This window comes from Mesocricetus auratus, unplaced genomic scaffold (genome assembly GCF_017639785.1).
Source record: "Mesocricetus auratus isolate SY011 unplaced genomic scaffold, BCM_Maur_2.0 Super-Scaffold_100010, whole genome shotgun sequence".
Classification (NCBI taxonomy): Eukaryota; Metazoa; Chordata; class Mammalia; order Rodentia; family Cricetidae; genus Mesocricetus; species Mesocricetus auratus.
The window spans coordinates 3,723,208-3,746,744 of record NW_024429194.1 but is presented as its reverse complement, the minus strand read 5'-3'; the positions used below and the strand labels follow the sequence as shown (position 1 = coordinate 3,746,744).

Sequence of the window (23,537 nt, the reverse complement as noted above, 5' to 3'; positions counted from 1 at the left end):
ACATTATTATCACTTGGGGGGAATTCTCACATTTTCCCTCAAGACTGCCAAATTTCTTGACTTATACATTCTTTCTCCAACTCAATTCAAGGTGTTTTGGCGTAAGAGACTTCTTCTTAGTCTGCATTTCCCACAATTCTCAGCAAAATGCTCAGTACAAGCATGATCTAAAGCTCTTTGGGGGTTCCATGTGTTCACAATGAGAGCTGCTAGACCCAAGGGTCTCTAAGCTTTCTGGAAAGTCCAGATCTGAGTGTGAAGAGAGCATGGAGCCAGCAGACACCCACCACACAACTCCATATGTTGACACTTCTTAACTGTGAAGCAACTGAATGAAGGACTGTTAGTCATTGGAACTGCATTAATCTATTTCCTTTCTTGTATATATTTCCCTGTCATCCATGTATCGTGGAGTCTCGGGTGATCAAACGTAAACACATTGGTACTAGTTACCACCAAATTCAACACATTATTTTTGTTATTAAACCAAAGCTTCAGTGATGTATCTTAGGGCCTCAAATCCCTTTGACTCATATCTAGACAGAAGAATTATAGCCATGTATAAGTAGTAACAGTCAAGTTTAAAAGTGACCAGAAAATATTTCATAGAAAAATGGTTCTTGGGCTCTGTTATTTCCTTCCTAAACCTGCAATAAGTAACCCAAATTTAATAGACATTTTACCTCCCAATGATTTCGGGAAAACAGTTAAGAACTATTTCCTTTTTAGTTCAATGTAGAAACTTAAATTCCATAGAGTTCAGGAAATATCTTTGGAAATTTACACCTTGTTTGTGATTGAAGATTGCTAATGAGTTGATGTTGTAAATTGTGTTAATTGAGACAAAAATACCAGATCAAACCTCTTCTGAGTCATTCCTCTTTGTATGTAGGTTTCAAAGAGCCTTATGGGCAGAATCCATATTACCCACACTGGTGAATAACTTCAGAATAATTTCAGGCATGGTCTTATCCATGGAAGAGCTATCAGTGCAGAGAGATAAATGGGAAATGCCCAATTATGTATAAAGACAGATATATGCAAATACAGATAAACCATGTTGAAACAAAACCAAAGACCTCATAGTTACTATAATGTCCAATCTCTCTCTCTCTCTCTCTCTCTCTCTCTCTCTCTCTCTCTCTCTCTCTCTCTCTCTCTCTCTCTCTCTCTCTTTCTCTCTCTCTCTCTCTCTCTCTCAACAAAAATAGTTATGAAATAAGCTTCAGGAAGTATTATAAAACAGTCAAGGGAGGAGTAGCCACAGCTTTAGGCTTGCACTCCAGAAATGGTTTCCCTTGAGTGGAAGATGTCATTTTAAGAGACAGAATTGCAGTAAGAGAAATTTCTGTTTCTGTATTTATAAAGCAATTGAAAGAAAATATTTAAAAAAACTCAATGGGCATTATTCAAAAGGTAACCTCCTCACAAAAACATTTCAAGGTATCAATTTTGTTTCATTGCTAACAGGATCTCATTTCAGCTGTGGTTGCTAAAACTCAGTTCCCATTAGCACAACATATCAGAACGCAGAGCCCCACATGCCGATGGCTTTGACTAAGTTGTACCATCAGCGAAATGCATGTCGTATTTGTTTGCATCCTGATCACAGGCTATCGCAGCCTTCACAACTTAAGAGGTGAATTCTGTTTCCTTCCAAAACTCTGCAACCCAGGGGCTGCATCTTCCCCTTCTCCTGGACTATGGTGGGCAGCGTGATGCTTCCAATTGCTTGGCAACACATCTACAACCCAGAGTGCAGCTAATAGCATGGAGCAAAGTTGATTGGATTGATAAGATGGCAATATCCAAATGGCTGAATATTTTAGCATTCCATTTACTGGAAGTTTGAACGCATTCTTCATTCCCTACCTCATTTCTGATTAGAAGCCATCAATCCCAAAGTTTTAGTGTTTGACCTTGTGGGTCTGACCTCCTCGCTCAAGCGCTTAGCTATGTTGGCATGGACCAGGGACTAATTCAGATAACGTGGCAGGGCCAGTCTCGTTTTATGAGGAGGGGGAGGGGGAGAGGTGGCTTTCCACGGAGCAGTACCAGTTGATTTGTTTTTCTGTCAGCGTTCAGAAACACCACCCCTGTAGTGCCCAGGGAAAGGAAAGGTTTGCGTCTGGGCTGACAGAATACTGGGTGATCAACAGGGATATCAGTCCCAGGTGCCCACCGAGCACAGCTTCCATCTGAGAATGGGCAGCCTGTTACAGTCGGACATCTGCTTATCCAGTCTATGGCTTGGTGCACGCATCCAGTACCCACCTCTAATCAGTTGCAATGAGAATCTGGCTCCAAAGCCCATAGCTACATCCAAGCTCCCCCCGCAGCCCGCAGCAGTATTCTGGCTGGCAGAGCCATCTTAACCCAAGAAGGTGGGAAAATTAGCCTGCCTGTCATCCAGCCAATATCTGTGAAGGGACATCCAGGTTCCAATCTCTCAGTGTAAATATATATATATATATATTGGGACGTACAAGATCGGGGCTTTTGGATGATATTGTCCCACTTGTTATCAGTAATACTTTAGTGTTTCATTCTGGCATACACAATGTCTTGAGAGAAGAGACAGAGTGGGACTAGATAAACAAGTCATTACATAAAGGGGTGTGGGTAACCTGGTGAGCACCAGTGCCTTCTGTGGATCTCAAGGATGACTTGGAGTAAGAGTCATGTGCCAAATGAGGTGATGATGATACCCATGCTACCTCAGTTCATCATGCAATAGTGAAAATCACCGTGTAAAATGACACTTGTTCAGATTACCTCCCTTATCGTTCTGATACAAATCAGAAGGAACTTAATGAAGGATGGGCTATGTCGGCTCACAGTTCAACAGTAGAATTCATCTCGATAGGGAATTGATAGCATTAGGGGCTCAAGGCAGTCAGGAAGCTGAAAGCTGGTCATGGAATGGAGCCACCAAATCACCCATTGTCCTTGTACAGGCAAGAAACAAAGTCAGTGACTTCCCCAAAGTCTCACGCCTAGTAATGCGACAGCTGTGCTTTGGTCTCTAAATTGTAAGCCTTTATTGTTTCCTCTGACCAACCCAAAGAATTTTCAACAGGCACTGGGTATTTCTCCTCTACCCTTGATGACTCAGCCCATCAGGAGGTCTCCCAAGTGTTGCTGTTTTTCCTTTCCAGCCTGGTCCTGCCACCACATTGCCCCAAATAAACACACAGATGCTATATTAGTTATAAAACTGTTGACCAATGGCTATGGCTTCTTATGGCTAGTTCTGTCTTAATTATTAACCCTTTTCTATTGCTCTATGGATTTCCACGTGGTCTTGGCTTACTGGAGAAGGGTCTAGACCTGTTTCTCCTCCTCCTTTACATGGCATCTCCCCGCGGTCTCTCTCTGCCTACCTTTCTCAGAAATTCTCCTCGTCTCCTAGTCCCACCTATCTTCCTGACTCTTTTGGCCAAACAGTGTTTTATTCATTATCCAGTAAGAGAAACATACATACAGAAGAATATCCCTCACCACCCAAGTCACCCAGGCTGAGCTAGCCCTGGTATCTGTAGTCAACTCCTATATTTTCCACACAGTGGGTGTGCCTGGGCAACTAGACCATTTGCTCCCCCAGTCATGCCACTGTGAGGTTATTTTCCCTTTCCCTCAAGTCACTGTGGACTTTCCAAAATCCGCTCACCATCATTCAACCCAATAGACTCATTCCATTCCCTTCCTGAAGACTGCTGTCTTCCATCCCAATAGCACACTTGCCTGCTTCTAGGTATGAAACTCCCCCAGCCAGCATTCCAAAGAACACAGATGTATTAATCCAACATATCTGTACACTAAAGCTATGCTATTTGCCAGTGGAGTGACCCTGGGAAAGTGACATTGCTTCCTATAGGGTTGGTGGTTTAGTAATTCCCATTTTTTTAAAGCAGCTGCAAGGAATTTTGCAAAGAGCGCACAGCAACATTGATACCAAGGTTCCCATAGTGCCTGACATTGGGCTAGAATGGACCAGCCCGCTAGGGTATTACAGGGACTGCATGGGAGAAGCATACTCCACTTTGTATCATAAAGTGGTGTGGAGTACAATTAATTGTCACCGAGTATTGTTTGTTTCCTTATACTCAGCACTGAGAGTATCCTGTGTGGGGTCAGAAGGAAACCTACTCCTGACAGTGCAGAGGCAACAGCTTCCAAGTATCTGGCCATCCTTGCTTTTGGAAGACAAGCTGTTTAACTGACAGGATCCATTTTGTCACACTGTCTTCCTTAAGTCTTTCACACTTAGTAGATATTTGTCAACAAATGTGTTTTTCCTGGCAATTCCCTCTGGGTTCATTGTAATGTCAGGGAACCATCTATGTGGCTGACAAGTCCTCTAAGAAGGGGACGTTGCCTAGCTACTTTCCAAAGCAAAGCACTGTAAAGCCAATTTCTTACCACTGCTACATTCCTACTATGTTATTTCATTTAAATAAATAAAAAACTTCTCTGATTTTTTTTATCTCAACTTGTTCTAACCAGAACGCTAACTAGTGTCCTTTCCCTTCGCAGACATGTTCCTTAGACATGGGGCCTGTATCTGCTCTCTGCTGTATCTGCTTCATAAACTCTGGACTGTAATCTGACTTCTAGATCTTTCTCCTAACACTGCTCATCACTCTGTAACAGGCCCTTCAGTCTCTTGTCTTTGGCATCTCTCCAGAGCTCTCACACCTGAGTCTGTATCATCTGATCTCACCAACGGCTTCTTCCAAGCCAAAAGCTGGTCTTGCTGGACCCAAAGAAATACCACACAGAAAAGGACATCTGTCACCTGTAATGCCAGCAGAATGAAGATTGGTCCCAGGAACAAACCCCTGCCACTACTCCATGGCCACGTTTACATCCCAAATTAATTGGAACTCAACACAAATGTTAACTCTGCAAGTTAGGGAAAGAAAGTGTAGGACAGGGTTCTTACCATTTTGAAGACAACAAAGATTTCTTAGACCAGATAAAAAGGTATTACCATCAAGAAAGTCAAGTATAAAAATACACAAATTTTTAAAAGCCCTCTTAATGTGAAAACATCATTAATAACACTCATTGTCAAAGTGTAGGCTCTAAGAAAATGTTTCTAGTAACCCAAGACTCCCACATAGCATGCAAAGAACTTCCACAACTTACTAAAAACAGCAAAAATAAAATAAAATGTGAATGACCAGAGAAGTAACCAATAAGTACGTGTAAAATAATTCGGCATCGTCAGTCACTAGGGAAGAGGTGATTTAAAGCCTATGAGCAGAATGTAATCGAGAAGGAAACTGATAGGAGCAACTGGACAGACAGCCAACAGGATGTAGGATGGCAACTGGACAGACGGCCAACAGGACATAAGACGGGATTGATGGAAGACGTCATTCTGTAAATCTGTCTCTCTTACTGGTTGTTGAACAAAGCACTTTTGGCTAATAGAGAAGCAAGATAGGTGGGACTAGGTGTCAAGGAGGATTCCGGAGAAAGATAGGCAGGGAGACACCATGTAGACTGCCAGAGTAAGATGTCCAGACCCTTTTCTCCTGTAAGAGAAATACTTAGATTAACAATTATGGGTTAAATACTTAAGTCAGAGATAGCCAGTAAGAAAGAAGCAAATGGCCAACAGCTTCATAATTAATATAGTGTCCTGTGTGTTATTTGGGGGTTCATACAGCACAACAGGGCCCAGGCAGATGGCAAGGAAGACTACACTCTACAAATGGTGTCAGAAGTGAGATCACAAATTTCCACGTAGAATGACAAAGTAACAGAGAGAAGCACGGCTTCTTGTTAGCAGCATTTTTCTCAGGTTGGCTCTGTTTTGCAAGAGACAAACAGAGACTTCCATGGCCAGTGTGGTAAACTGACGCCTGCCATCTTGGATAAGCTACAGTTTAAACAGCCTCGGTTTTAGCAGATAAGACACGTGGCCAGAAAAACATAAAGATTTACAGCAAAGTCAGATTCAGATGAAGAAAAACCTCTGAAGGTTTACAGTGTGTTTAAAACTTACGTAGGCTTAAGAGTAAAAGAAACAGGATAGTGGTTAAAAAAATAGAGAAGTGGGCTGTGTTGGCACACACTGGTAAGATTTGCTCCAGGGACAGAGGGAGGTGGATATCCAGAGAAACCCTGTCTCAGAGAAATAAAAAAATAAATATGAAAGTAAAAGAAATAGAGTAATAATAATAGATAAATAAATAAGCCACATAAAGATGAAAATACACAGAAAGTCTAGATACTGTATGCTATTGTGTTTTTCAGCGTTTTGATTGCTCTTAAAGAAGGAACAACTGCTAAAGTACACTTTATTATGAATGCTACTGAATTAATTTGACTTATACCCTTTAAAAATGACTTGACTTCAAAATTTGAGTATAAGGATATGGTACTTTTAAAAGATACTTATTTCTGTTTCCACAGAAAATGAAAGCTGTGGATTCCTTCCAAGTTTCTGTGATTTGATGAACCAAGACCCCCCAGAAGCAGTGGCCCAACTGATTCAACATCTAAAACATCTAAGGTGATGCAACCTTACAAAAACAATGACTTAGCCAGATTTCTGAGTTTTGTCATGATCCCCATGGTATGGACAGCACCCCCTATCAGCAGGAAGCAATTTGGAATGAGCAATGTCCAAATTCCCATATTGTTTATAAATCTTTGTTTTCATTTGAATGGGGTTACTTACAATTGGTTAATGATCACAAACAACTTTATAATGTAAAAGGGGGTTAAGTATGGAAATGAATTCTTTGTATTGGTATGGTTTTTAATTTATTGATACAAATTCAAGGTCAATTTCGTGATGTGTATATTTCTCCTCTTGACTAAGTATTGTGCTCATACTGATCTTTTAAAATGTAATACATAATTAAATACAGATTATAGATAGTTACTTATAGTAGAATTTATAGTTAGGTTTTCTAGATATAGAGATATATGTAAGATAGATAGTCTTCTAACCTTTTAAAGACCTTCAGAAAATGGCATTTAAAATAGTTTGGGTTTTTCTTGACAATGAGAAATGTCTGCTCCTGGCAGCACCAATTACATCTAAGAGGAAGATGGGCATCAAAGAAACTCGTTATGGAGTTTGCTTTCAACATGGCAAGATTAGTCATTTGGGCAAGAAACTGCTCTTGCCTGGAATGTTTGACTGTTGCTGTATAATCTGGAAATGCAGGACCCATAGGAAAGTGACTGCTGAACTCAAACATTCCTTCAGGGTTCCTGATTCATGGAAGATTCTACCAGACTTTCTGCAGGACACAGGAAAATGACCAACAGACTGCCAATGCAGATGGACAGCTTAAAATTTCCTGTTTTGCTGAGAAGTCTTCCAGACACATTGTGGCCTATGGGCTGAAAATGGATGCCCCAACGTTACAGAGGAACTTCGGATGATTGTCCAGGTAGCAAGTTGTCTCTGTCAGTCCTAGTTTTTATATATTATCCTTCTGTGGTCTTTGATGGAGTTGAAGACAGATAGTTATAATCATAGTTTTCCTTAGTTATGCTAAAAGATAAGTTACATATAAGACTTTAGACTCACAATGATAGGATAGATGATATTTTCTTTAAATCTTACTAAATGTAAATGGACTAAATATTGTAACTATAGTTCTTACTTGATAATTCTGTTACATATAATTTAACTATGTTAAAGTTAAAACCTTTCTTTTTATTTAGACAGAAAAGAGAAGATGATGGGAGATGTCATTCTGTAAATCTGTCTCTCTTATTGGTTGTTGAATAAAGCACTGCTGGCTAATAGGGAAGCAAGATAGGTGGGACTAGGAGTCAAGGAGGATTCTGGAAAAGAAAGGCAGAGTAAAACACCATGTAGACCTCCAGAGTAAGAGGTCTGGACCCTTTTCTCTGGTAAGAGAAATAATTAGATTAACAAATATGGGTTAAATACATAAGTCAGAGATAGCCAGTAAGAAACCAAGCAAATGGCCAACAGCTTCATAATTAATATAGTGTCCTGTGTGTTATTTGGGGTTCAGACAGGGCCCAGACAGATGGCAAGGAAGACTACACTCTACACGGGATCAACATTTGAGGAGCCTCTGAGCATGTTCTTGTGACACTAAACACAGCAAAACCAGCATCTCTGCTTCTCCACATTGTCCCAAAGAAAACGCTCCTGTATGTACACCTTTTTCTAAGAATGCTCACTCAGCCAGCAAGTAGCCAAAGCTGAGTGTTGGGGGAGGGCACCAAGAGCATGATTTGCCCATCAAAAGGTTGACCAGCTACTTCACAGAATAAAAAGGTGCGATGCATACAGTGATGGCCCTCAGAAACGCTGGCTGGACGAAGGAGGAGCATGCCCTTTGTAATTCCATGCATCTGCTCAGAAATTGGTTACTACTGCTGTACTGTCATAGGAATGAAACCACGGGCAGGAGCATGAAGAACTCTCTGGAATGAACATATTCTGTATCTTGGCAGACATGTTAATTCCGTTAATATATGTATTTGTTAAAATTCACTGCTCTATACAGGCGAGAGCCATGGATGTCACTGAAAACTGTAATTCGAGGAAAAGGTTTTTTTAATTTTTTCCCAAAAGCAGAACTTCCTCTTGTGGTACTTTCTAACATCTCTTGTAACTCCTCAGCCCTGACCTTGCATCTTCCCGGTGGTGTCCCTTCAATCCGTGGGCCGCCACGGGCCGGCCTTCTTCCCCCTAGTCTTTTGCTCTCTCATCCTGGCTTTACTCATTGCAAAGACATTCACTCTCAGGACACACTAGTGGAGACATTTCTCACCGAAGGAGGAAAACAGTCTTTCCACAGCCAGAGCCCCCACCTCAGTGGCTCACAAGCTGCCCCCACCCTCAATGCTCTACCTCAAGCCTACCCTGAAGGCAGAATGGCTGAGTCACATTCCTGGAGGTGTGGTGTGGTGTGGGATGTCCTTCTGTATATATGTTTCTCTTACTTGATGATGAATAAAACACTCATTGGCCATTAGCCAGGCAGGAAGTGTAGGCGGGGCTAACCAACCAGATGAGGAGAATGCTGCGAAGAGAGGATGGAGAGAGAAGCCACGTAGCCGAGGAAGGAGTAACAGGTCCGGACCCTTCTCAGGTAAGTTAAGACCACGTGGAAATACTTAGATTAATAGAAATGGGCTAGCAATTAAGAGAGAGCTAGCCATCAGCCAGTTTATAGTTAGCATGTCTCTGTGGGCTTGTTCAGGTCTAATCAGTTGTGGGGCTGGGCAGAACAGAAACGTATGCCTTCGGTGGTGATACTCAAAGATGGTTCAAGCAGCGTGGTCTGCAGCACCATGGGAAAACCCTGCCAAGATGTATTCTCACTGTCTGGAAACACATCGTTGCCTCTTTTGTTTCCAATCCTGTCACAGGCAGATGGCAAATCCACTGCAGAGTGATCACAACTGATTCCAGTTTCCCAGAAGCATCTAAGTGCAATGGTTGCTCAGTGAATGCCAATGAAGTATAACAACCGTGAGCTCTGGTAAAGGAACTGGGCCTCTAGCACGGCGAGATCAGAACATGGAACCTTGCCACCTCTGTCAGTTAGGATTAGGAAGCCTCTGTCTGTGTAAGGAGAACGAAGAGTGTTTATGCTCAGGACTAGAACTAGCGAAACTTAATCACACCAGGTCCTGAGTTCTCTTTTCCTTGGAAGAAGAGTACTAACTGAGACCCCTCACCCCAAAGGAATGCCATTGGAAACAACTAGAGAATGCACTTTTCTTCCTTAGCATGTATTGCTCGGCAAACAGCTAGGCCAGTGCTCAAAGGGGTCAAACTTTAAAAAGAACACGACAAGGGTCTGGCTAGAACATTTCCAATAAGTGTTATACGGGCCAAACATTTCTATTGTCCCTGTTCTTTTTTTAAAAAACCAAAGGCACTGAATGGCTCATTCTAACTGCCATGAGCACTTTGTCACTTTTCTGAGGCAGCGCCTTAATGAGTTAAGAGCAGAAGTGTATGCATGCACCATTATTTCCTTCAGTCTACTCCTAAAGCTATGCCTAAGGTTAGCATTTTAACATAATATGTATTTAGGGGGCAGGAAAGGTAGCTCAGTGGTTAAGAGCATAGGCTGCTCTACTCAAATTTGATTCCTGGAAGTCACATAGAAGCTCACATCTGCCTGTAACTCCAGTTCCAGGGAACCAGTGTCCTCTTCTGACCTCAGGCACACACATGGTGCACATACATGCATTCAGGCAAAACACACACATGCGCGCGAGCACACACATACATACGCACTCATACACACACAGGCACATACATGGTACACCAACATGCATTCATTCACACACACACACACACGCACACACTTTTAGTTAAAAAAGCATTATTTACCTATTTGGTGTGTTACTACACCACTGGAAAGTGTTTCACTAGGTAAATTGTTAATGAAAGTCGGTCCACATGAATCAGTCTTCATTCGGGTAGCAAGCCTTTTATAACAGAAACCAGTGAAGCCTCGTGGAAGACACACGGTTGGATTTGATCTTGAAGGGTCTTTCCATCGAGCTATACTGCTGTTGGAGGCCTGGCTTGACTGCACAGCACAGGCAGGAGACGTCACGGGGCTCTCAGCTTTTCTCCCCCCACCCCCTAATTCTTAGGAATGCCCTGTCCCTCACTCTCCTTGCTGCTATTTCCCTTGGCGGTTTTCTCTGCTGTTCTATCGTGCCCGTCTCATTCCAGCCCTCCCCGGGGTTCCTTGACATGGTCTCCCTTGCAGGAGGGTACTGACCCGGGTTCTCTTGACCCTAGCAGACCCCGAATGAGCCCTCACCGCCACCCCTGCTGCTCTCTAATAACCTCTAGAGAACGCGGCTAATGGAAGCTCAGTCGTGGAATTTCTCGGTTCTCGCAAGTCCATGAGAACCGAGAGGGCCATTCACTTCTGTATTTCTACAGTGGCGCAACCAGGAATAAGTTCTGAATCGATGAATGAATGAATGAATGAATGAATGAATGAATGAGCAAGCGAAAGAATGGGGAAAATGCTAGCTGTGAATAAGAACCAGAGCGTTGCAGTCAGCTTAGATTAGATACAAAACAGTCGGAGGGATTGAAGACGAAAGGTTGTGCCGAAGCTTAAAATGGTGGCCTCGATGCCGCTGTCTCCGTGAGCGCGGACAAAAACTGCTACGCATCTACCGCAAGAAGCCTGTGTGTTCTTTGGACTTTGTCTGCGCCATGCTCACAGCCGCACTTGGGGAAGATTAGAGTGAGCCCAGCGAGGGCGTGTAGATGACGGAAAGCCCGCAGCAGTAGCAAGAACGCCAGTGGCGACTTCCGGGGTCCGCTGCTGCCAATGACACACTCTGCACCACCTCACTGGCTTTGCCAATCCAATTCGTGGGAGAAGTCACAACTCCTCATTCTACAGCGAAGAGATTTAAAGACTAAAGAGATTAAACAGCTTATTGATGGGAGAAATGGGAGGAGGGCATGGTCAGAAGGGAATCAGGGGTCACGAGTTTTCTCTGCTGTGATGTCAGCCTTCAGAGCTCTCTGTGGGTCGGGCTGGCGACTGCTCTGCCAGGCTGAATGTCAGGAAGGCACGGATATCAACCCTAGATGGACGGTCCCAACACCGGTGTCTGACGACCCTGAAGTTTCTTTCTTCCGTCACAGACCGGGAGCATCTGCACAGATGCTGTGGAGCCCGGGCCTAGGGGAGGGTTTCATGCAGGGATTACAGTGCCCTGCTCAGTCTGTACTGGACACGTCGCTTTGACTGCCTTAAACCAATGCGATTGGACTGCACGTGTAGCTGCCTTGACTTGTCCAGGAAGAGCTGTTGTGGAGCATCTTGGACAAGAGAGAACCTGCCACTGCTAGGAGGCTGTGCCTAACCAAAGCTCGGGGATGCACTGGACAGAACAGCTGGGGTCTGGCCATGTGCTTTCAGCACTTAAAAAAATGCTTCATTCTTTGACAGGTCTGACATGAATAGGATGAGTTTTAGCCCTTGTCACCCGTCATTGTTTTCTCTCACCCGCCTCCTCCTGATGACCCTTCTTCTTCCTAGTAAGTCTTCTTCCTGTGTGCGCACATGTGTGTGTGCATGTGTGCCTGTGTGTGTATGTGTGTGCACATATGTGTTCATGTGTGTGTGAATGTGTGTATGTGCATGTGTGTGTCTGTTCGTGTGTGTGTATTTGAGAAAGAGAGAGACTCAGTGAGCTTAAATAGGGTGCGTGAGAACGGGCCCATCAACATTCCCTCACGAAAGGGAGAAGGGCTCATGAGACCCCCCCACCTCTCCGTGAGGGGTTCCCAATAGTGGTGATGATGAAAAAAAAAGTGTCACTCTCTTCAGTGGTATAACCACTGATAAGTTTCCCAACCTTCATTCAATACCCTGTCACCCACGATCACACGAAACAATCCCATTTAAACACAGTGGCCATGTTTTCTGACCGCTATTCCTTCTCACCGCTCCTCTCCTATGAGAAGCCTACGCACAAAAAGACAAACAGGCGTTGTTTACAGTATCACTGCTGAATGTCAGCAACAGCTCACATAGTCACGGCTTTCACCGCTAACCCCCCGCCCCGCCCTGCTTGCCTTATCCCGACCCCTTTAAATGTTTGTGCATCCTTGTAAAATATGTTGTTTCTAACTCGCACAACTGGTGTGGTAGTATAACTTGTCACCCTGTACTCTTAAGTTGCTTGATCATTGTCTTGTCTTCACACAGTTATTTTCTGCAGTATTCCAGATGGGATACCCACACGCCATTTGTCACCTGGCTAGGCTGCCAATAAGGTACAGATAATACTCAGGGTTAGGGTTACTCACCTTAATTTTAATTAAACTCTCAGAACCTGGACTTCGTCAACAAAACAGGAATTTCTCTTATGCGGGACCAGGGTGCTGAGCCAATGGGAGGATGTGTTTATAGGAGTCCAGTGCCTTGCAGTTTATGTGGGATCAGAAATCAGGTCTTTCTCCATGACGTAATGATGGACTGTATCACACGATGAATTAACCAAACCCAAACATGCATTTTCCCCAGAATTGTGCCACAGTCTGCTCGGCCATGTCTGCTGCTACCAGACTAGTTTTAGGACAGAATCCACTACTATAGCTCTCTTGGGGCGTTGATTCAGAAGGCTGTGCCACCATCCTAACCCGCCTGTTCTTGCTCCTTACCCTGATACGCCCGTCCGTGTCAAAGAGCATTACCGCTGCATCTTTACCTTGCCAGTTTTGAGGTATTTTTGTACAAGGTCCATACTTTAAAATGCTGTCTGCACAGTAGAAAAACTAGTCAGCGTGGTCTTAGGAACCCCAAATTTATGTCCAAGTGTTTAAAAGAAACAAGCAGTTAATGAAAAAAAAGAGGGTATATATAGGTTTAAAGAGAGTAAATAAGGGTGGTGTATGGGAGGGGTTAGGGGTGTGTGTGTGTGTGTGTGTGTGTGTACTTACAATCTCAAAAAGCAAAATAATTTAAGAAAAAGAAGTGAGCAGTGTAAATGAGGGCACTTACTGATGAAGGCCCCCTTTGTAATTGGGCTCATTTTATATCTGATTACAAGGCCACAATTTTGTGGATAAATGGGCTTTAAATAGGGACTTCCTGTAAGCCCTTGTGCGGTGTTATGAATAAACCTCCAAAACACATGCCAAGTAATATAATTCAGAGCCAAAAGAACACACATTAAATATTACCAAAGATGAAGGTATTTGTCAATAGACAGCAGAAGCAGGGGTTAACCAGGGAAATAGAGACGTGGCGTTGAGGGAGGGGCGTAGCATTTTGGGGGTGCTTCTAAGTATTGATCTGCACAAGTCAGGTTAAAAAAAACCCATCCCCCTGTCAGTTAAACTAAACCCGTCAGTTTGAGTGTTTTGAGCCCCAGAGCTTCGCAGGCTACAACACCACCCCCTAATGTGATGGCGGAGAGGAGGCAAGACGACCAGAGCATGGGGTGCTTACTATCTTTAAAAGCAACGACCACAGTTCCCCAAGAACTGGGTTACTTCCATCAAGACCAAGTCCCACGGTGTATATACTCCCCCTCCTTTACATGGCCATCTCCCCTCTCCAAAACGATGCTGGGACATCTCGTTACAGCCACAGAACAGGAAGTAGACCAGGACTGCAGGTGGGATTCGTATTTGTGGATCACACCTTCAGCAAAACTAGATGAGGTTACTTTGGTAATTCAGGATGGACAAGCCCTGTGGACAGGGACATCGTCTTTGCTAGCATCCCCAGTTGCTGGTCGACACGAACAGCCACCCCACCCCTCCTGTAACTCTCCATCCCTTCTGTACAAGCGTTTCATGCCTCTGACACCACACAGTCCCAGCAATCTGTCAGATGTCTTCATAGCTCATCTCCGCGCTATGCTAGACACTGAAGAATGCAAAGGTTTTTCCTTCATTCTGGATTTTGCTGCATGGCTACAGCTTTTTTTTTTCCTTTCATTTGATTCTGGGGAAAGAAAACAAAGGGCAGATATTTTCAGGTGCATATTTTGATCCAGCTGGTGTTTTGTGTAAAAGGATGTTGGAATGCATCTGTAGTCACTTGGGAACAGGAGGGGGACACCCATGGTGGTGGTGGGGGGCTTTGCTTTATAAAGCAGTGTTACAGACTCATTCTTCTGGGGGAGGGCTGGGCCCCCTGGCATCCTGAATCCCCACGCTAGAATCTGGATATTTTGTTTCTCTATCAGGCCATTTTACCCTTTCTTCTGGCTTCAAAGAGTTTAAAAACATGTTTATGAATTACTTACCTTTGTGGAACCTATTAAATTAGAAGCCTCTTCTCTTAATATAGCGAGTAGATTAAAACTTGAGTAATTTCATGGTCTGCAGAATCAGTGAAATGTTTATTTGATTCGGAAAGGCATCCTATAACATGTATTCATAAACCAAAAGTGTGTTTGTTGTGAACAAGGAATTACTGTTTGTTGGCAGGAGGGTGGCATTGGAGAGGGTGCTGGCAACCTTGTCTACAAATAATGAAGCCATCGGATGCTACCCACATGCTCTGGGTCTTGGGGCAGCATCAAGCCCTGCATCAGAGGGACCGAGCTCACTGTGAGAGAACAGTCACTGTTGAGAGTCCGAAAAACCCTGCATTGAACACAACACAATCCTTGGCAGATGTCCACTTCCCCACTCTCTCGAAGGGTGGGGCTTGTTGATACCCACTGATCATGACTGGTTATGCTCTTGCAGTGAGCCAGGCCCTGTCAGAGCCACTGTCTGACTGAATTCTCACAAGGGCTCTGAAGGCAATTCTATTTCGGGGGATAACACTCCATCGATGTTCAAGGAATCCAAGACATTTAAATCTTATCGCCATGCAAAGGAAACAATTATCTCTCCACTCTAGTGGTGCAATATTTGAGGTTCAGGGGCCTTGAAACTTGTCCATAGATCACACAGCTATGAGTTGCAGGGGTCAACTCAAACTGAGTACAGTTTAAAAACAGAATCTTAGGTTTCACCTACCTCGCTGTCCATGCTCCTGTCACCACCAGCGACAGACAGAGAAGCAAGATGGGGCCATTTCCTGGGGCTGGAGTAGAGGCTGAAGACATACTATCCAGCCACAGGGGTCATAAATGGGTAAGAAGAGGAAACTGATTAGGCACCTCCATGGATTATAAATGTGGTGTGTGTGTGTGTGTGTGTATGTGTGTGTGTGTGCATGCATGATTATGTGTTTGTGCATACACTCATGGGTACATATGTGAGAGTCTGTAGAATTGCAGCTGGGTGACTGCCATGGCTGTGTGGTGTCCAGGAGGGTGGGATAGGAAGGTTCCTCATTTATGTTCCAGTTTTGTCTCCCACTTCCATGACGGCTATTTTCTCATCACAGGAGATTCTGGAGCCAAAGGAAGGTGGCTTTCTCCTTCCAGGAAGTTACAGTGTTTGAGCAGTGACAGGCAGACACCTGGAGCTGCTGGCGTAGCCAAGGAAGTGGGTTCCAGACTCAGCAAGAGATTCCATCGTCTCAGTAGTTAAGGTGGTGAGCAATCAAGGAAGACACACCTCATATTAACCTCTGACCTCCACACTCTATGGCACACTCATCTGCACGCATACAAGCAGACACATGAGCTCAAATATACCTCTGTCTCTCTCTCTCTCTCTCTCTCTCTCTCTCTCTCTCTCTCTCTCTCTCTCTCTCTCTCTCTCTCCCTTCCTCCATTCCTCCCCTCCCTGCTTGGCTCTCACTCCGTACTGCCCTTGAATTAAGTTCCAAGAGACAAACTGCTAATTATTAACCTTTACTCTTGGGGGTCTCTAGGTTTCATAGATGCCGGGATTTCTTCGTGTTGCACCCAGCTGCAGGCGGACTCGTTGGAATGTCACTCCCCCTGGGACCCAGAGGTGGATGGCCTCCAGATGAACAAACCCTTGGCCCCTGTGATAATGGGCTGTTGTGGGGGAGGGATTTTGCTTTTGGTTGTCCAACTACTACTGGGTCCCACAGCTGTTCGCAAATGCATCCGTAATGATAGCGAGAGACTATGCCTTGGTTAGGAGCCACAAAACACATGGGGTCAGTAGCCTCATATTTTTTCTCTGTGTGACGTTATCACATTCAAGACATTTTCACAAGACAGCAATACCCGGACCAGCTACAGGAGGAATGGCCAAGGTCCTCAAACCACACTGCTTTCTGTGGTCTGTTTCAGTGTCAGTTGCTACAGCTGTGCCTTCTGGACTTAGGAAATAATTGGTGTGCAACTGCTGTGGCCTTAGGAAGTGCAGCCACACAGGAAGAGGAGTGAGAGGCAGCCGGTTGTACCTGTCCCCAAAGTTGAGCAGAGCAGAGCTGGGCGGGGCGGAGCGGGGCGTGGCCGAGCTTTAGGGAGCAGAGCAGAGCACACTGGTTTTATCACGGTGCTGATTAACCTACATTGCTCCCAGAAGCTTCCCGTGTGGGACGGAAAGAAGTCCACAGCTTTCCAAGAGGTTCCTTATGACACAGTGTGAACTAATGATTCCAACAAGATTTTTTTTTTATTCTCCGTTGTGTGCTGGTTATTGAGTAACGCTGCCTGAGTTCCAACCCTGACCCTGTCACTGGGGACAAAGCAGTTATCCTTCCTGCACGACAATTTTTAAAATTATAAATTTGATCTTATTGTATTTTGGATATAACAAGACGAGAGCTTCCACTGGTGTAGGGAAAAGGGTTTGGTGGACTCAGTGAAATATTTTAGAATGTTAAATATGCATACGTGCAAGAGAGAGGGGGAGAGACGGGGTTAGAAAATGGTTTAAGGGGATACATTTGAAACCAACTTAAAGGACACAACAGTAGATCTGAAATGTCAACGTTAGTCTTATTAAGCAGGAACTGAGGAAGGGCCACGGAGGAGCACTGCTGACCGACTTGCTCGTCTATCTTCTTTATATATTCCAGACCTACCGGCCCATGGATGGCACCTCCCATGACAGACTAAGCCCTTCTGCATCAATTGTCAACCGAGAAAGAAAAACCCTCACAGACAGCTTGATGAAGGCTCCCTCTTTCCAGGTAAGTCTAGGTTTGTGTCAAGATGACAACATCCACGGTACCTACCTTGTGTACAATAAAAGCGGTGACACGCTAAGGGTCTAACACCATAGGCTTGAGCACCTTGCCCTCATGGTTGTAGAACATCAGGGGGAACACACACACACACACACAATCCCTACTCATGCCCATCGGGCTTTCCCTAGGTTCCTGGGGAGATGTTCCCAGAAATCGCCAGCATCCTTCCTCTTCTATCTCCTCATTGTCCTCTTCCCCTAGGTTAGCTGTCTGGGTGCTTCACCATGGTCACTGAGGAGCGCAAGGAGATTGCTCTGTTAATCATTTCTTCACCAAGGGAAACATGTCCCATCACCCAGTGTCTGTACTCACAGTGCGTCTGATGTCAGCTTTCTTCCCAGAACCAACCCTAGAGAAATCGCAGAAGCCAAATGGAAGGACAAATTCCAGGGACATTTTAGAAAGTAGGAAAACCCTGGTTGTACCAACCTTGGTTGTGTTGAGAACCTGGGTTGTATGTAATTCTAAGCACATTAAAAAATGTCTGGAAGTCCTGTGTGTAACTTATGCATACAAAAGGCAGGTGGCTGGAGGCAGACATGAAGGGATAAGTCATTGAGGCTTCGGGGACCTCTCAGGGGTGATATGTCGGTGGATAAGAGAAATGATCCAAGTATCTACTACAACCCACAGTTAAAATTCTAGACAACCTATTGGGAGTAGCCCAGAAGGACATGACAACCTGCTCGGATAAGTGTCTGTTAACACAAAGATACTGTTCAATTAAAAAGTCGGTAGAGCTTAAATAAACAAAAAACTTAACTAGAAGCCAAACAAGAGAGGACAAAACCAGGAAGCTTAGCTTCTAAACCAGCAAAAGAAAGCTTAGTCTTCCCAAAGAAGCAAAAAGAAAAGAGGAAAAACAGGGTAAATACAAATAAACATGAGGTCGAATGGCAGAAATGACGCTTACCATGATAGAAGTCAGTAAATGTAAATGGGCAAGATTTGAAAAGCAATGGCAGTTTATGGTTGGGTTTAGCAGAAACAAGTTAGTACTGATTGCCCTGCAAGACAATGCTTGAAACAAGCAAACACCCCAGAGAAAGTGTGGAATAAGTGAAAGGAAATTTTTAAGTGAGAGAAGTCTTAAAATCTGACCGAAAATATGTCCCAACAATCCCAAGGGCAGTGGGGGCTGGGGAAATGGCTCAAGGCAATGCCTGCTTACCTGACAAGCCAGAAGACCTGGGTGTGATGCTTAGAACACACACACACACACACACACACACACACACGCAGACACCGTGATGTCACTCTTGTAATCCCTGTGCTAAGCAGAGTCTACCCTACTTGGTGAATTGCAGGCCAGTAAGAGACCTTGTCTCAAAAACACAAGGTAGACAGCTGAGGTCATTCTCCGGTCTCCATGTATACCTACACACATGGCATCCATGAAAAAGGGTGATGGAGGCATAAAGTCAAACAAGCCACAGTACCAGTTTGTGCACATACAAAATGCAACCATGCTTTATTTAAGAAAAGGTGACAGAACATTAGACAAAGCAATAGCTTCAGTTTTCAGTTGAGATGACATAGTCTCGGACTGTAAGAATCAGCTGCAGATTGAAGAGGGCAAACACGTGTCTCAAGTAGAAGTGCGATGAGGCAGAGATCTAGATACTTATCTTCCAACCAGCTCCAGGAAATGGACTATGTTTTAAAACATTGAGATCAGCGCCTTCCTTCGTACTGGAAATCGAAAGAAAATGTTACCATAAAGTGCTGAAATAAAATAGCTGACCATCTAGGATGCTATCGTTGGCAAAAACAAATGCCATTCCAAATTAAAACCATTGACAACAGATTCAAATAGACTCTTGTGCAACAGGAGACACGTAAGTGGTCAGTAAACACACTTAAAATGTCTTCATGCCATCAGGAATAGGAAAATGAAAACCACACTGCAATGCCAATACACATAGCCAGGGTGATAATTACATCTCTTAAATGTCAGACCTGAGAGTGCTGAGGTTGCAGAGTGACGGAAATGCTTATTAATGTTGGATGGGAATATAAAATAAAATATAAAATGAAGCATCTGACAGATTTGGTGGGAAAGGTCTCACAGTTGTGTGTGTGTGTGTGTGTGTGTGTGTGCGCTCGCGCGCGCTAACCTGAATATATGCCCATGTGCCAGTCATTTCATTTCTAGGCATCTACTCAAAATAAATGAAATGAAGTGTTTACCAGAAGATTAAACAAGCATATTCAGTCACTAATATTTTCATTGCAAACATCAAAACCCTCAAATAGCACAACTGCCTTCCAATAAGAGAATGAAAAAACAAACTGGCAAGAACAAAGGGATACTGAGTGACAGTCATAGTGAGTCCTACTGAGCTTGCTACTGAGTGACAGTCTTAGTGAGTGCCACTGAGCTTGCTACTGAGTGACAGTCATAGTGAGTGCCACTGAGCTTGCTACTGAGTGACAGTCATAGTGAGTCCTACTGAACTTGCAACAACATGCATTTATCTCCAGAAACGCTATGTCATGTAAATGTTTTCCACAGAAGGCTGTATACTGTACATTCACCATAAAGACCTTACACTTCTCTGAAGTGTGTGAGAGTGCTTATGATTTATAACACTGAAAAGGGGTGTTGTAATATTACTAAGCTTTAAAGTCCATAGACTAAACAGAGTGATGCCCTGTGCCTTGTTGTGGAATGATACAGCAAGATAGGGATTCTGCCCATGTTAACCTATAAATTAAATATAACTGAGATAAAAATTCCAAGTGTATTTTTTTTGTTTTTTATGAGACAGGGTTTCTCTGTTTGGAGGCTGTCGGTCCAGCCTGGCCTCGAACTCACAGAGATCCACCTGCCTCTGACTCCCGAGTGCTGGGATTAAAGGCGTGTGCCACCAACGCCCGGCCCCAAGTGTATTTTTAATTCAACGGTATTATGTTTAATTCTGTGTGGAAGAATAAACATTCAAGAGCAACTTAGTCAATTTTGAAAAATAAAAAACTAATGCAGCATATTTCTTACTTGATGGGGGAAGTCCTTCTGTGTATATGTTTGTCTTATACATCTGAATAAAGCACTGTTGGCCAATAGGCAAGCAAGATAGGTGGGACTAGAAGTCGAGGTGGAATCTGAGAAATTTAGTCAAGAGTAAGGGGTCGCCATGTGATCTCGGGAAGATAGGATGCATAAGACTGTGTCCTCGGTAAGATAAGTTATTATAGAAATACATATTAGTAATTATGGGTTAATAATTAAGGCAGAGCTAGCCATTAAGAAACCATAGCAAACGGCCAACAGCTTCATAATTAATACAGCGTCCTGTGTGTTCATTTGGGACTGACGCAGCTCTGGGACCAGGCTGACGGGAAGAGTACACATTACGCTTACTCAGTAGTATAGTAATAAACACATGGTGATGCGGTAGCCCCTCCCCTTATCTACAGGGTATGTTTGCCAATATCCCCAGTACATATACTGAACCTATATGTACTATGCTTTCCCCTACGCATATGCTCTTATAAGTGAGGCACAGTAAGATATTAACAATGATGGCTGGTAATGGCATTGAGCAACACGCTGGAATAAACATTATGTAAATGCAGTCTGCCTCTCAAAGGAACCAAGGAAACCAATAATATCTTTAAACTACATTTGAGTGCAGGGCGTAAAGCATGCCTATATATATATATATATATATATATATATATATATATATATATATATGGGAGGATATCTGCAATAATATACACTGTTTATGCAGGAATAAAAACTTTCCCAAAATAGGAGGCTTTCGGGAAGGTCCACAGGGATGCGTGAGATGACGTCCACGGCTCACGCAAACTCACAGGTCTCCCGGGGAAAGGAAGGTGCTCCATGGGCGATGTTTGTGATGCAAGATATCTAAGTGGGGGAAAGGAGGTGAAATTCCTCCCTTGATACTGTGTAAAAGCAATTCAGACACATCAGATGTGAAATTAAAACATGGTAAATATCAGATACAGATGAGGAGGCTGCCTTTGCAGCCAAAGGACAGAAGGCTTCTTATCCAATGCCAAAGACCCAGCGGGCACATCTGGTTCTCCCTGTGTCCTACGTCCCTGCCTCTGCCCCAAGGCTAGGTGACCAAGATTTCCTCCTATTGAATCAGTAGATCCATTCAGATACGTAAGAGTCAGGTGTCTGTTTTGGTAATATCTGTTTAGAGCAATCCCCGGTCTGAAATCAGCTGAAACGCAACATCATTTCATGAGTGTATATTTGTAATATATTTAAAATAGAATACCAACATTGTGTAAGAAAACAAACATCGTCTTCTACAGCAAGCCCCCAGCATCCACAAAGGATTAGTTCTATGACCTTTGAGTATCAAAATCCATAGATGCTTAAGTCCCTCACACAAAATGTCACATTATTTGAGTGGTACCTATATACACATTCCCATGTACTTTAAACCACTCCATTTACTCGCAGTATCAAATTCAATGTGAATTCTATAAAAATAATCCTCCTACCATGTGTCCGAGAGAATAATGACAAGAAAAAAATTCATGCAAGCAGAAGAAAAACAAAACATGTAATTTTGATTTACTGTTAGTTGAGCTCACAGACATAGAACCCACAGAGAGAGAGAGGGTGGACTTAAAAGTCATGGCCGTATATGTGACGGTTGGCTCTTGGAAACCTCTTTCTCGTACTGGATTGCCTTGCCCAGCCTAAATACAAAGGGGAGGGGGGTGCTTAGTCTTACCTCAACTTGATAGGCCATTCTTTGTTGACACCCATGGGAGGCCTGTCCCTTTCTCAACAGAAGCAGAGGAGGAGTAGATGGGGGTAGGGAGTGGAGGGGAGGTGGTGGGAGAGGGAATGGGAGGAAAGGAGGGAGAAGAAATTGTGACCAGCATGTAAAATAAATAAATTAAATAGTTAATTTGAAAAGTTTTGGCTGGCTAGCTTGCATGTGCTCAGAGGTGTTGTGCAGGCTCTGGGTGAGAAAACTCATGGACGCCTTCACCCAGCCGTGACTCTTGTGTGTTCAATACCGACCTGTCAGAGAAGGCATGCTCACTCGTGCAATCGTGGGATAACTACTCCTTGATTGGATTTGAGTCCTTTGAGGCCCTCTTCACAAAAGAGGTACTTGTGGTTGGGGGCATCAGAGACCCTGGGGATAAATTTAACTAGTGTTATTCTGCTAGGATGGCAAATTAAAATTATTCCAAATATGTATGTTTATACCCTTAGATAGACAAGTTCTACTCTCTATTCTGATCCCCCCCCACAAAAAAGAAGACCCACTTCTCTTTATAGTTAAATGGTGGTGAATACAGAGACTTCTGGCTGCTCAAGATCCTGATAGGTGACTATTGGATGGTCATTCATAAATATGACCTTTATTTTTGCCTCCTGTAAAACTCAGAAAGCATCAAGGAAGCAGGTAGAGTGTAAGGGGGATGGCAAGAAGAAGGCCTACAAAATGCTAACTTCCTGGCATAATGCAGCTATTGAGTCGAGAACTCATGGCAGATCAAGTTGTCTGCCCTGGGTCTGTACAAGTGTGGGAACAACAGACGGAGGCCCACTTCCCCATCAGCCTGGGAGCAGGCAGCTGTAAGACAATGTTTACTAAGAACAATATGGTGCCCAGAGCAATAAGTTCCTGATAAGGGCTCGCCCACAGGAACACCCTGACCTTGACCTTTTCCAAAGACTAACCGCCTCTTCCTGATCCACCTACCACCACCTCTGGTGTCAGGGCATATATAACCAGCCAGGGTAAGAATAAAGTAGAGCCTTCTTGAGGAGCCTTCTGAAAAGCCTTCTTGAAGTTTCCTTTGCACCACCAACTGGTCTCTGTGTCATCAATCCTGACACCCTGCGCACATTCTTGGACATAGGCTGGGCAGAGGGCTCGACATACACGTCCGGTCCTGTTCCCAGTCAGTCATGGAAAGGATGACGGGCATCTG

At 43.9% G+C, this 23,537-nt stretch overlaps 1 long non-coding RNA gene across 1 annotated transcript; it reads left to right on the top strand.

Annotated features, from left to right (window-relative positions):
* Positions 1 to 9,053: 9,053 nt before the first annotated feature.
* On the top strand, positions 9,054 to 20,353 carry LOC110343214. Its single transcript, XR_005879732.1, has 5 exons — positions 9,054 to 9,104; positions 11,958 to 12,046; positions 15,867 to 16,013; positions 17,424 to 17,537; positions 17,796 to 20,353. It is a non-coding gene; the product is annotated as an uncharacterized LOC110343214 (long non-coding RNA).
* The last annotated feature ends 3,184 nt before the right edge of the window (positions 20,354 to 23,537 follow it).